Source organism: Portunus trituberculatus, chromosome 27, assembly GCF_017591435.1.
Source record: "Portunus trituberculatus isolate SZX2019 chromosome 27, ASM1759143v1, whole genome shotgun sequence".
In the NCBI taxonomy this organism is placed as follows: Eukaryota; Metazoa; Arthropoda; class Malacostraca; order Decapoda; family Portunidae; genus Portunus; species Portunus trituberculatus.
Genome location: NC_059281.1, coordinates 15,402,864 through 15,414,901, shown reverse-complemented (window position 1 = coordinate 15,414,901; position 12,038 = coordinate 15,402,864). Strand labels below are relative to the sequence as shown.

Below are 12,038 nucleotides of genomic sequence, written 5' to 3'. Positions count from 1 at the left end.
CGTCTCTTTCCCTACCACAGCCCTTTAAAATCCCCAATACTTCCCTTTAATCCTCACGTTTCCATCCTAAACCCTCAGCATGAGTCTCTTCCCCATTCATTCATTCCCCACCACCACCACCACCACCACCACCACCAGTGCCTCCTGTCAAGTTTATATTAGTTCTCCCTCTGTCACCTCACGTGGTTTGTTTTGTACCCCCACGATGCCTTCTCCTCGTGGTCTCTCTCTCTCTCTCTCTCTCTCTCTCTCTCTCTCTCTCTGCACGTATTTTGTCTGGCTCACACACCCCTCTCTCTCTCTCTCTCTCTCTCTCTGTCTGTCTTTGTCTCTCACTCTCTTCTCCCTCCTTCCCTCCTCCGTGACTCAACTCCTCCCTCTCTATCTCTCCCTCCCTCTCTCCCCTAACTCACTCACTTAGTTTTCTTCCCTCTTACACAGACTCAGACTCTCTCTCACCCTCCTCTCACTGATTCTATCCAGACATCTACTTTTTCTTTTCTCGCAAATGCCCCTCTCCTTCCCTCTCACAACTGTCCCTCTACCCATAACCATACTGTCTTCCTCCTCTCCTCACTTTCATGTTATACCCAATGTCTCTCTTTTTCTTGCACTCACAGTACCCTCATTTCTGCATCACTGACCAACACGGGAGATGGCTGGGATGAGAAACACGCCAAGTAACGTATAAACACTTCACACGTGGGAACTTTTCGATATAGTGGTTATTTGTCAAGTCCACGCGTTCCTTTCCTTTCTTTTTGCCTTCCGTCACTCGTCCGCACACTTCCCACGGGCGGCACAGCTTTCGGCCAACGCGCAGCTCACCACACCAGCCTGACGCAGGACAACAGACCAGCGTGCAGAGTTTCGAGGTGGTGGCGGCTGGGGGAACAGTGTGTGGAGTTCACTGTACTCTGCTGTGGTCGATACCTAGCACATAAGCGAAGGACACCCACGCTAATGTCACAAAACACCACGCGACGCCTCAACTGTTCCCCACCACGGTGATCCAAGCCCTCGCCACCACGCCTCGACTCCCGCGGCCAGGACAAGGATGGACATACACACTGCGTCAAGGGGAGAACACCGCCACGCACGTCCTTTCGCCACCACTGCTAAACGCGCACTAAAGGCTGACTGCTGTGTGTCTGTCTGTCTGTCTGTCTGTCTGTGAGTGTGTGTGTGTGTGTGTGGGGTAGCGCGCGGCAGCACTTCACTCACCGCTGTACGAACAAACATCACCAATACCTCCTCCTCCTCCTGTACTTTTTTAACCACAATATCCTCCTCCTCCTCCTCCTCCTCCTCCTCCTCCTCCTCCTCCACCTCTTCACCACCATCACCAGCGATACCAAACTTTGCTGTAAGTAACGTAATGAAACACACACACACACACACACACACACTTCTCAGACGTAATTCTCTCTGCGCTGTGCCTGAGAGAGAGAGAGAGAGAGAGAGAGAGAGAGAGAGAGAGAGAGAGAGGTCACGGGGTACACTAGTAATAATGATACACTTTTCAATCTTCTTACCATCTCTTAATCTCTCTCTCTCTCTCTCTCTCTCTCTCTCTCTCTCTCTCTCTCTCTCTCACATGACGCAACCACCTCTTCCCCCACACACCACCGCATGCATAAACCTGTTAACGAGAAATGGAGGAGAGAATGAGGGAGGGAATGGGGGAGGGGGTGTGGCATGCTTCCTGGGCATATGAGGGGGAGAGGAGAGGGGTGGGGGGAGAGACAGAGGTAGCGAGGGGTATGAGTAACAGGAAGGGGTGAGAGGAGAGGGGAGGGCATTGGGGGCTTACTTCCTGGAAAGGGGTATATGCGGGGGGCTCAGTAGGGAGTGAAGGAAATAGAGAGAGAGAGAGAGAGAGAGAGAGAGAGAGAGAGAGAGAGAGAGAGAGAGAGAGAGAGAGAGAGAGAGAGAGAGAGAGAGAGAGAGAGAGAGAGAGAGAGATAGAGAAGTACCAAAGAGAAAGAGAGAAGAAGAAGAAGAAGAAGAGAAGAAGAAGAAGAAGAAGAAGAAGAAGAAGAAGAAGAAGAGGAGGAGGAGGAGAGAGCAAGCATGGGTGGCACGTGACCTTGCGTGGGAAGGAGGAGGAGAGGGAGAGGGAGCAAAGGGAGGGAGAGGGAGGAGAGTGAGAGGAGCAACATGGAATGCACGAACATTACCGACAAACGAGAGAGAGAGAGAGAGAGAGAGAGAGAGAGAGAGAGAGAGAGACCAGGTGAAGTGGTGACTGATACAGGTAAGACCACTAGGTAGACAGGTGAGGCTCCCGGTAATTAAGCAAGGCCCAGGTGAGGTGAGGACAGTTATGCGCACGGCCAGGTAACAAGTGTGAAGGGTCAGAGGTAGTGGTGTAGGTGGGGTATACGTGGTTAGGTGAGATGAGGTGACGTGAGGTGAGGCAAGGTGGGGTGACGTGAGGTAAGGTGAGGGAAGGGAAGGAAAGGGAAGGAAGGGAAGGGAAGGGAAGGGAAAGGTGAGGTGAGGTAATCATATTAAATTAAATCAAAGGAAAGACATGAGAATGAAGAAAGATAAGGCAAGATAAAGAACAATTAGGAAACACAAGCTCAGGAAATGAAACACAACAAAAATATAAAGAAAAAAAAAGGAACAAAATAAAGCAAAGTACGGTAAAGTAAGACCACCACCACCACCACCACCACCACCAAAATGAACACGGAGGAGAAAGTAGACATGACGAAACACACGAAAAACACACTAAACACACAGAAAAAACATACTAGAGTGATGGGTGAGTGCGTGGCCCCCCCCCCCACATCATCCCCGGCCAGGTAGGGACACGGATATGCATGGTGAAGTGACATGAGTGGCTAGGGACGACTGCTGCCACGTGCGCATGACAGGACGGCACGTGCATGGGGAGGGAGGGAGGGTGGATAGGTTCGGTAGGTGGGTAGGTGGGTATGAGGGAGGAGAGAGAGGAGGAGGGAAGGTGGGTGGGTGGGTGTTTGGGTGAGTGGGTGGACGTACTACAGACATGAATTAATTGGACCATGGTGTGTGTGTGTGTGTGTGTGTGTGTGTGTGTGTGTGTGTGTGTGTGTGTGTGTGTGTGTGTGTGTGTGTAACTTCTTTTTACGAGAATGCACACCTACTGAAACACACAAACACAAACAACACACACACACACACACACACACACAAGAATGCACCATGAAGAGGAAATATGCGAATGATTATTATAAAAAAAAAGGGAAAAGAACAAAAACAAGGGAAAAAAAACATAACCTTGGAAAGATGATGATTCAGATAGACACTGTGAAAAGCATCATCACCATCACCATCACCACCACCACCACCACCACCACCATCACGTCACTTCTAATCTCTGTTTTTATCACCATCCATCACAACCAACCCTCCCATTATCATCACCATCACAGAGAGAGAGAGAGAGAGAGAGACACTGGAATTCCCCTTATCAAGAAGGAAAACATCTTAAAAGTTCTCTCTCTCTCTCTCTCTCTCTCTCTCTCTCCACAGGTTACAGGTTAATTACTCTCACCTTGTGTCATACAGGTGTGAATGTAAATATATTGATAACGTAAATATAACTACTACTACTACTACTACTACTACTACTACTACTACTACTACAACTACTACTACTACTGGTGCTACAAAACCATCACATCACGTTAGGAGACACCTGCCAATCAGCGTTAATTAACTCGAAAGGAACACCTCCCGCCCTTTTAAACTAGTAACTTCCACAGGTAAATCATTTCCTCTCTCTCTCTCTCTCTCTCTCTCTCTCTCTCTCTCTCTCTCTCTCTCTGTTATTTTTTTCTCATATTCCTTTTTTCCTGCCATTTCTTGTTTTCCTTTTTGTCCTTGTTCTTCTCTCCTTTTTTCATTCATTGTTCTCTTCTTAACTCTCGTGTGTCCATTTGTTTCGTCTCTCTCTCTCTCTCTCTCTCTCTCTCTCTCTCTCTCTCTCTCTCTCTCTCTCTCTAGCGTGACACGAGACTATTATACATCCCCTGATAACTGAAATTCAAGTTTTAAGTTAAATTTCCAGATTAAAAAAAAAATGAAAATAGAAAGTTTACCTAAAAAAAAAAAAAAAAAAAAAAAAATCCTACCGCGTTATCTCTCTCTATTAAACCAACCATTAACATTTCCATTATCACTCTTCTTTGTTTCCTGTCCCCACCAAACTTATCTCTCCTCATTCCAAGATTCCAAGCTACACTATTCCAGATTCCCTCAGACCACTCTTAAAACATTCCACTGTCTTCTCTTTTACCACCACCACCACCACCACCACCACTATGTTATAATGTATTGGGGGTAGGTGGGGTTATGGGAGTTTAAGGGATGTTAGGGGGGGTTAATGAAGCTACCCAGTGTTTGGGGACGAGAGGGGAATGAGGGAAGGAGAGAGGAGGGAAAAGGAAGTGAGAAGAGGGGAAAGGGAGGAGAGAGGAGAGGAGAGGAGGGAAAATGGAGGTAGAAGACGGCAGAGAGGGGGGAAGGGAGAGGAGGAGGGAAAGGGAGAGGGAAGGAGGGGAAATGGAGGGGAGAGGGAGGGGAAAATGGAGGGGGAGGGTGGGTGTGGTGTAGAGTGTCACTGTTATAGAGGAAGGAAGGTATTGTACAGCTGTCATTATATCCTCTTGTTGTTGTTGTTGTTGTTGTTGTTTAGTTAGTGGTTTTGTTGTTGTTCTTGTTGTTGTTTAGTTTGTGATTTTGTTGTTGTTGTTCTTGTTGTTGTTATTGTTGTTGTTTTGTTTGTGATTTTGTTGTTCTTGTTGTTGTTGTTGTTGTTGTTGTTGTTGTTGTTGTTGTTGTTGTTGATGATGATGATGATGATGATGATGATGATGATGATGATGATGATAACGATAATGATGATGTTAGAATGTAAGATTTTTTTTTCTACATTTTCTTTCGTTTTCTTATTTCCACTGGAATGTTGCTGTGGTTTGTAAAAGTTTCGTTTATCTTTTTTTTTCAATCCAGAAGTGTTTGTTTTCTGTAAGTGTGCTCTCTCTCTCTCTCTCTCTCTCTCTCTCTCTCTCTCTCTCTCTCTCTCTCTCTCTCTGATCATTAAAGCCACGCACCACCTTCCTCTGTTTAAAGGTACGACTTTCACAATCCAATGTTTAATGCACACACACACACACACACACACACACACACACACTGGACTCTGACACGAACGCAAGAGTGAAAGATTTATTATTATTATTATTATTATTATTATTATTATTGGTGGTGGTGGTGATGGTGGTGGTGATTGATGGGAAGGGGGTCATGGGAAGTGGATGGGAAGATGGAGTGAATTTCGAAGTCATGCACGAACACGCTCTCGTTCTCTCTCTCTCTCTCTCTCTCTCTCTCTCTCTCTCTCTCTCTCTCTCTCTCTCTCTCGTTTATTCTCGCATAATCACACACACACACTAACCTGGTAAAAGATAGGAGGAGGAGGAGGAGGAGGAGGAGGAGGAGGAGGAGGAGGAGGAGGAGGAGGAGGAGGAGGAGGAGGAGGAGGAGGAGGAGGAGGAGACTGATAAAAAAGAGGGTGGATAAGAATGAGGAGGGAGAGAAGACAATATATTATGAGAGGAGGAGGAGGAGGAGGAGGAGGAGGAGGAGGAGGAGGAGGAGGAGGAGGTAAGCAATGCCACGTGTGTACCACCTCCACCTCCTCCTCCTCCTCCCCACCCCTCCCCGCCCCTCCTCCTCCTCCCCATGTGTACTAGTCATCCCCAACATGTTCCATCCTGCTCTCTCTCTCTCTCTCTCTCTCTCTCTCTCTCTCTCTCTCTCTCTGTCAGGAGGGTGGTGACATCGAACTGTGAGAAACGTGACAAATGCTCTTACTCACACACTCCCTCTCTCTCTCTCTCTCTCTCTCTCTCTCTCTCTCTCTCTCTCTCTCTCTTTAGTAACTATTATGTGTGGGAACAAAAACAGTATAAATCACAATAAACTCTCTCTCTCTCTCTCTCTCTCTCTCTCTCTCTCTCTCTCTCTCTTTCTCTGCATACATATTCAGGTATAGACATGAGGTCACATGCAGAGAGAGAGAGAGAGAGAGAGAGAGAGAGAGAGAGAGAGAGAGAGAGAGAGAGAGAGAGAGAGAGAGAGAGAGAGAGAGAGAGAGAGAGGTCATTTAGATAATCATTTCAATGGTTGACCTTCACTTGATAACAAGAGAGAGAGAGAGAGAGAGAGAGAGAGAGAGAGAGAGAGAGAGAGAGAGAGAGAGAGAGAGAGAGAGAGAGGAGGAGGAGGAGGAGGAGGAGGAGGAGGAGGAGGAGGAGGAGGAGGAGGAGGAGGAGGAAGCAAGTACTTGATACTCTTTTACTCCTCCTCCTCCTCCTCCCTCTTGAAGAAGCCACCCAGCAGTACTTCTTACACCGGAGGAGGAGGAGGAGGAGGAGGAGGCAGGTATGTGGCTTCTTCCCTTCCTGCCCCTAAGTTCGGTCTTACCTGTATGGAAATTACCTGTAAGTACGTAATTCTCACACACACACACACACACACACACACACACACACACACACACACACACGTTTTTTTTTTTCTTATAATGGTGGTGGTTGTGAGAAAATGGATAAAATTATAATCCCTCCTCCTCCTCTTCCTCGTTTTCTTCTTCTTCTTTCTCCTCCTCCTAATACTGTTATGCCTATCACTCCTCTTCTGTTTCCTCTTCCTCCTTTTATTTACTTTTTCAGGAATTAATTGATCATTCCTCGTCCTCCTCCTCCTCCTCCTCCTCCTTCCTCCTCCTCGTATTATTTTCCTACCTTCATTATTACTTTTATTATCACTGTTCTTCCTTTTCTCTCTTATTATTATTCAATTCTATTATTATTGTTATTACTATCTCTCTCTCTCTCTCTCTCTCTCTCTCTCTCTCTCAAGGTCAAACTCAAGTACACCATATACCACCTGTCCCATATACCTTTCCTCCTCCTCCTCCTCCTCCTCCTCCTCCTCCTCCTCCTCCTTCCATGTTACGCCCCCATTTCCTCCCCAAAGTTCCCATACCCAACTCACTCCTCCCCTTCTCTCTCTCTCTCTCTCTCTCTCTCTCTCTCTCTCTCTCTCTCTCTCTCTCTCTCTCTCCCGTGCCCGAATACTCCTCCTCTACCGAGAAATGGGTGAGACATGGAGGAGGAGGAGGAGGAGGAGGAGGAGGAGGAGGAGGAGGAGGAGGAGGAGGAGGAGGGAAAATCGTCAACATCTTCCGTTACCAACAACACACACACACACAGAGAGAGAGAGAGAGAGAGAGAGAGAGAGAGAGAGAGAGAGAGAGAGAGAGAGAGAGAGAGAGAGAGAGAGAGAGAGAGAGAGAGAGAGAGAGAGAGACCCAAACCAAAATCATCAAAACCACTTAAACTTTACAGGTTAAAAAAGAGGGAAAAAAATGAACCGAACAAAAAACAACTGACAGACTGACTGACTAACAAACTAACTGACTGACTAAATGAATGATTGACTAACAAACTAACTAACTGACTGACTGACTAACAAACAAACTGACTGACTGACTAACAAACAAACTGACTGACTGACTAACAAACAAACTGACTGACTGACTGACTGACTAACAAACTGACTAACTGACTGACTGACTGACTAACAAACTGACTGAATGACTGACTAAATAATAAACTAACTAACTAACTGACTGACTAACTGACTGACTGACTGACTAACAAACTGACTGACTGACGGACTAACTAACAAACAAACAGACTGACTGACTGACTAACAAACAAACAAACTGACTGACTGATTGACTGACTGACTGGGTGACTGACTGAGAGCACCACCCCCACAACACGAGTATAATGGAGCCGCATATCGTGGGGTGTGTGTAGAAGAGGATTGAATTGCTATCGATAACTCGCCGTCTACTCTTCCACCCCAGTCACCTTACCGGAGGAGGAGGAGGAGGAGGAGGAGGAGAAGGAGGAGGAGGAGGAAAAAAACAGGAACGAATTAGAAACAGTAGTAGTAGTAGTAGTAGAAGTAGAAGTAGAAGAAGAAGAAGAAGAAGAAGAAGAAGAAGTAGTAGTAGTAGTAGTACACTTTTCCTCTCTCAATCTACAGAAGGCAAGTCATACAACCTTCATTAACTCTGCTCTCCCTTTTCATTTTCCCTTACAGTTTCCCCCCCCCCTTCTGAGGTCAATGAATGCAGGACGAATAAGAGGCACACACACACACACACACACACACACACATGGAAGCCTCTCGTGGTTAGGGTGAGAAAGGGAAGAGGATGTATAGGTGTGTGTGTGTGTGTGTGTGTGTGTGTGTGTGTGTGTGTGTGTGTGTGTGTGTGTGTGTGTGTGTGTGTGTGTGTGTGTTGTCTCTCTAGTCTTAATCTTACCACCACCACCACCACCTCCTCCTTCTCCTCCCTTACTTCCATCTTCCTTACCTCCTCTAAGCCCCATCCTCCCCTTCTCCCCTCCATTTATCAACCCTGCATATCTTTTCCACCTCACCTGCTTCCTTCCTTCCCCTTCACCTCACATCCTCCTCTTCTTCTTCCTCCTCCTCCTCCTCTTCCTTCCTCATTCTTCCCCTCTCCCACTTTCCTTCCATTCTATCTACCTATCCCATTTTTCACCTCCCTTCCTTACATCCATTCTCTTCCTTCCTTCCACATAACACCAATTATTTACCCCACACCTTTCTTCCCCCCCCTTTACTTCCTTCCACTTTCTCTCTTCCCTTCCTCCACATCAGGTATACCTCCACTACCTCCTCATTACCTGCCTCTGATCACCTGTTTGAATTACTGTCCCCACCTTTCCAAAGACTCAATTAAGAAGCTGATGTAACTTTCCCCTTTCTCTCCTTGCTTGTGTCTACTAAGGGGATATGTAAGGAGGAGAGAGGAGAGGAGAGGAGAGGAGAGGAGAGGAGAGGAGAGGAGAGGAGAGGAGAGGAGAGGAGAGGAGAGGAGAGGAGAGGAGAGGAGAGGAAAGAAGAGAGAGAGAAGGGAGGAGAGGGCCAAGGAGAATGAAGAGTGGATAAGAGATGAGTAAGGAGGAGAGGAAGAAGGTTAAATAGAGTAATGAAAGAGGAGATAGGGAGGAAGGGAATTGAGGAAAAGGGAATGCAAGTATGGAGAAGTTACGTTTCCATCAATTTCTTGCTCCTCTTCCTCTTCCTCCTCCTCTTCCTCTTCCTCCAGGTCACAGGTCACATGCAGCTGAAATGTTCCCTCCTCCTCCCTCCTCCTCCTCCTCCTCTTCTCCCTGCCTTTCCTATTTACCTTCTATTTTTACTTTATTTCATGCCTTCTCTATTTTCTGCTCCTCATTTATATTTAGTTTTTTTTCTCTTTTCTTTTCAGCGTTCTGTTTTGTGGAGAATAGTGTGGTGGTTGGCGGAGTATTTCATTATTTTTACTACCATTATTATGAATTCAAATACTTAATAATAATAGTAATAATAACTAACTCATTCTAGTAATCTCATCTACTATTTATAATTCAACCCTAAGTCATTCTTTTTTCCAGTTCTGCTTAAAGTCTTCCTTTTTTTTATTCCTGTTTTTTGTTCTACTCAAAGCATTATTATTTTCTTTTATACAGCAATGTCTTCTGTAAAAAGGTTAATAATGTTTTGAGGTTTAGTTTTAATGCATTCTCTAATTCTGCTGTTACTTCTGTCTACATCAGTGTCCTTCATTTAATTCTTTACTGGTTCCAACAGTTTCATTTTTGTGCCTCTCCTTCCTTGCTCCACTGCTGTTTATGCTAGCTTTCACGATTTATATTTTAATATTTGTCATGTTAGTTTGTTGCAAGTGGTTCCTGGCCCTTCCGGTAACAGTGGTCTTGCTTTATTACATTTGTCGTCAAGTTTTGGTGCTGTCATGCCACTTCCTGCCTTTCCCCCGGCCTAGACAGTCACTTGCCACCACCATCACCACCACCACTACACTGCTCCCCTTCTTGCCTCCCTCCACTCGTCTCCACCTCATTACCACCTGACACCTCAATTCTGGCCCTGCACTGCACCATCCCACACCACCCAGCTCCACCCATCACCCACCACCACCACTGATGCCCGCCATGTGTCCCCCGTGTCACTCTGTTCATGCATGCTGTGTCCTCCACCCCATGCATGTTTAAAATAGTCATCCTTGAGAATTGCTCTTCCTGTTGTCCTCAATGGGCTTTTTCTAGCAAGTGAGTGAAGCAGTCAGGCAATTTTTACAAGATTTTGTCTTTACTTTGCTCTGTTACAGTTTGTTTGTTTCATTAACCTCTTCAGTAGTGGGAGGCAGTTTTACTATGAGTTTTGTGTATGATTAGACGATTCTCTTTACATCAGGAATGCTATATGGAAGTCAGAAAATGAATGCCCAGAGTCTTCACTATCTTAATCCCTTTATAAGTTTCTGAAGCTGTATAAAATCACCAAATAAAAAGTAGAATGCACATGAAAAAATGTGTCATGGTACTGAAGAGGTTAATCCCTTTAGTACTGCAACACATTTTTACATTGAGTTTTGTGTATGATTAGACAATTTCATTGACATTAGGAAGGGTCTATGGAAATCAGAAGATTAATGGCCACAGTCTTCACTATTTCATTCCCACATAAGTTTCTGAAGCTGCATAAAATCACCAAACAGAAAGTAGAATGCTTATGAACATGTGTCATGGTACTGAAGAGGCTGAAGATTAGATCACTTTACGGATGGAGATAATAGATGGCTACATGCTTTGATTTATACTGCGACCACACGTGGGTTTTGTGGCTTCTTTTTTTCCATATTCTTATGTTTAACTATCTCATTGAAGCTGTTGGACTCACAATATTCACACCTAAAGATGTACTGACCTCCATCACACAACATGTGTCAAATTCAGCCTTTAAAGAATAACACCATAGTATTTGTGATGTCTCTACCAACACACCACTTTTCCACAAACCAACAGTTCCTAATCATGACAATCCCCTCAATGAAGCACAAGGACACCTAATGAAATTATGATGATGCTCACTTCACCTCCCAAAGCTGAAAACACATGTATGCTTGAGAGACAAACATACAAACATACATGCATTATACATATATGCAAGGCAGGAAATGTGTCCAATAATTTACATTTTCCTTCCACGACTGATTTCACAGCAAGCCTTAAGAGGAAAGAAAGCCAAGTACAATGATAATCAGGGAAGGAAGCAAGGTCTAGTCCATGCCTTTATTATACTCCTCTCTGCATGTCTACTGTGATGCAGAGATAAGCCCCACTAACTGCCTTGACGGATAAGCACGTGGCCAGGAATATCTCCCACGTTATCTCTGTTATCTGTCACACAAATGAGGGTGATGCCCGTACTGCTGCACACTCCTATGACATCTTCCTTGCTGCAGAGATAAAAAGGCACTGCCAACACCTGCATGCACACACACACACACACACACACACACACACACACACACACACACACACACACACACATACACACAGTGGTTAGAGCGCTGGCTTCACAAGCCAGAGGACTGGGGTTCAATTCCCCGGCCAGGTGGAGATATTTGGGTGTGTCTCCTTTCACGTGTAGCCCCTGTTCACCTAGCAGTGAATAGGTATGGGATGTAAATCGAGGAGTTGTGACCTTGTTGTCCCGTTGTGTGGTGTGTGCCTCGTCTCAGGCCTATCCGAAGATCGGAAATAATGAGCTCTGAGCTCGTTCCGTAGGGTAACGTCTGGCTGTCTCGTCAGAGACTGCAGCAGATCAAACAGTGAAACACACACACACACACACACACCGCATAGTATAGTGGTTAGCACACTCGACTCACAATCAAGAGAGTCCGGGTTCAAGTCCCGGAAAGCGGCGAGGCAAATGGGCAAGCCTCTTAATGTGTGGGGTGTGTTCACCTAGCAGTAAATAGGTACGGGATGTAACTCGAGGGGTTGTGGCCTCACTTTCCTGGTGTGGGGAGTGTGTTGTGGTCTCAGTCCTACCCGAAGATCGGTCTATGACCTCTAAGCTCG

The 12,038-nt window shown here is 45.7% G+C and overlaps 1 protein-coding gene across 4 annotated transcripts in view; it reads right to left on the bottom strand.

Annotated features, from left to right (window-relative positions):
- LOC123509772 (protein pellino-like) overlaps positions 1 to 12,038 on the bottom strand; it is a 43,961-nt gene that overhangs the window by 27,930 nt on the left and 3,993 nt on the right. The window contains exon 1 of one of the 4 annotated variants that reach the window (XM_045264297.1): positions 1,068 to 1,210. The exons of 1 other annotated variant lie outside the window; for it this stretch is intronic. The gene's annotated coding sequence lies outside the window, so the exon portion shown is untranslated. Of the gene's footprint in view, positions 1 to 644; positions 935 to 1,067; positions 1,211 to 12,038 lie in introns of those variants that run through there. 2 more of the 4 variants (XM_045264298.1, XM_045264299.1) reach the window with 2 other exon arrangements.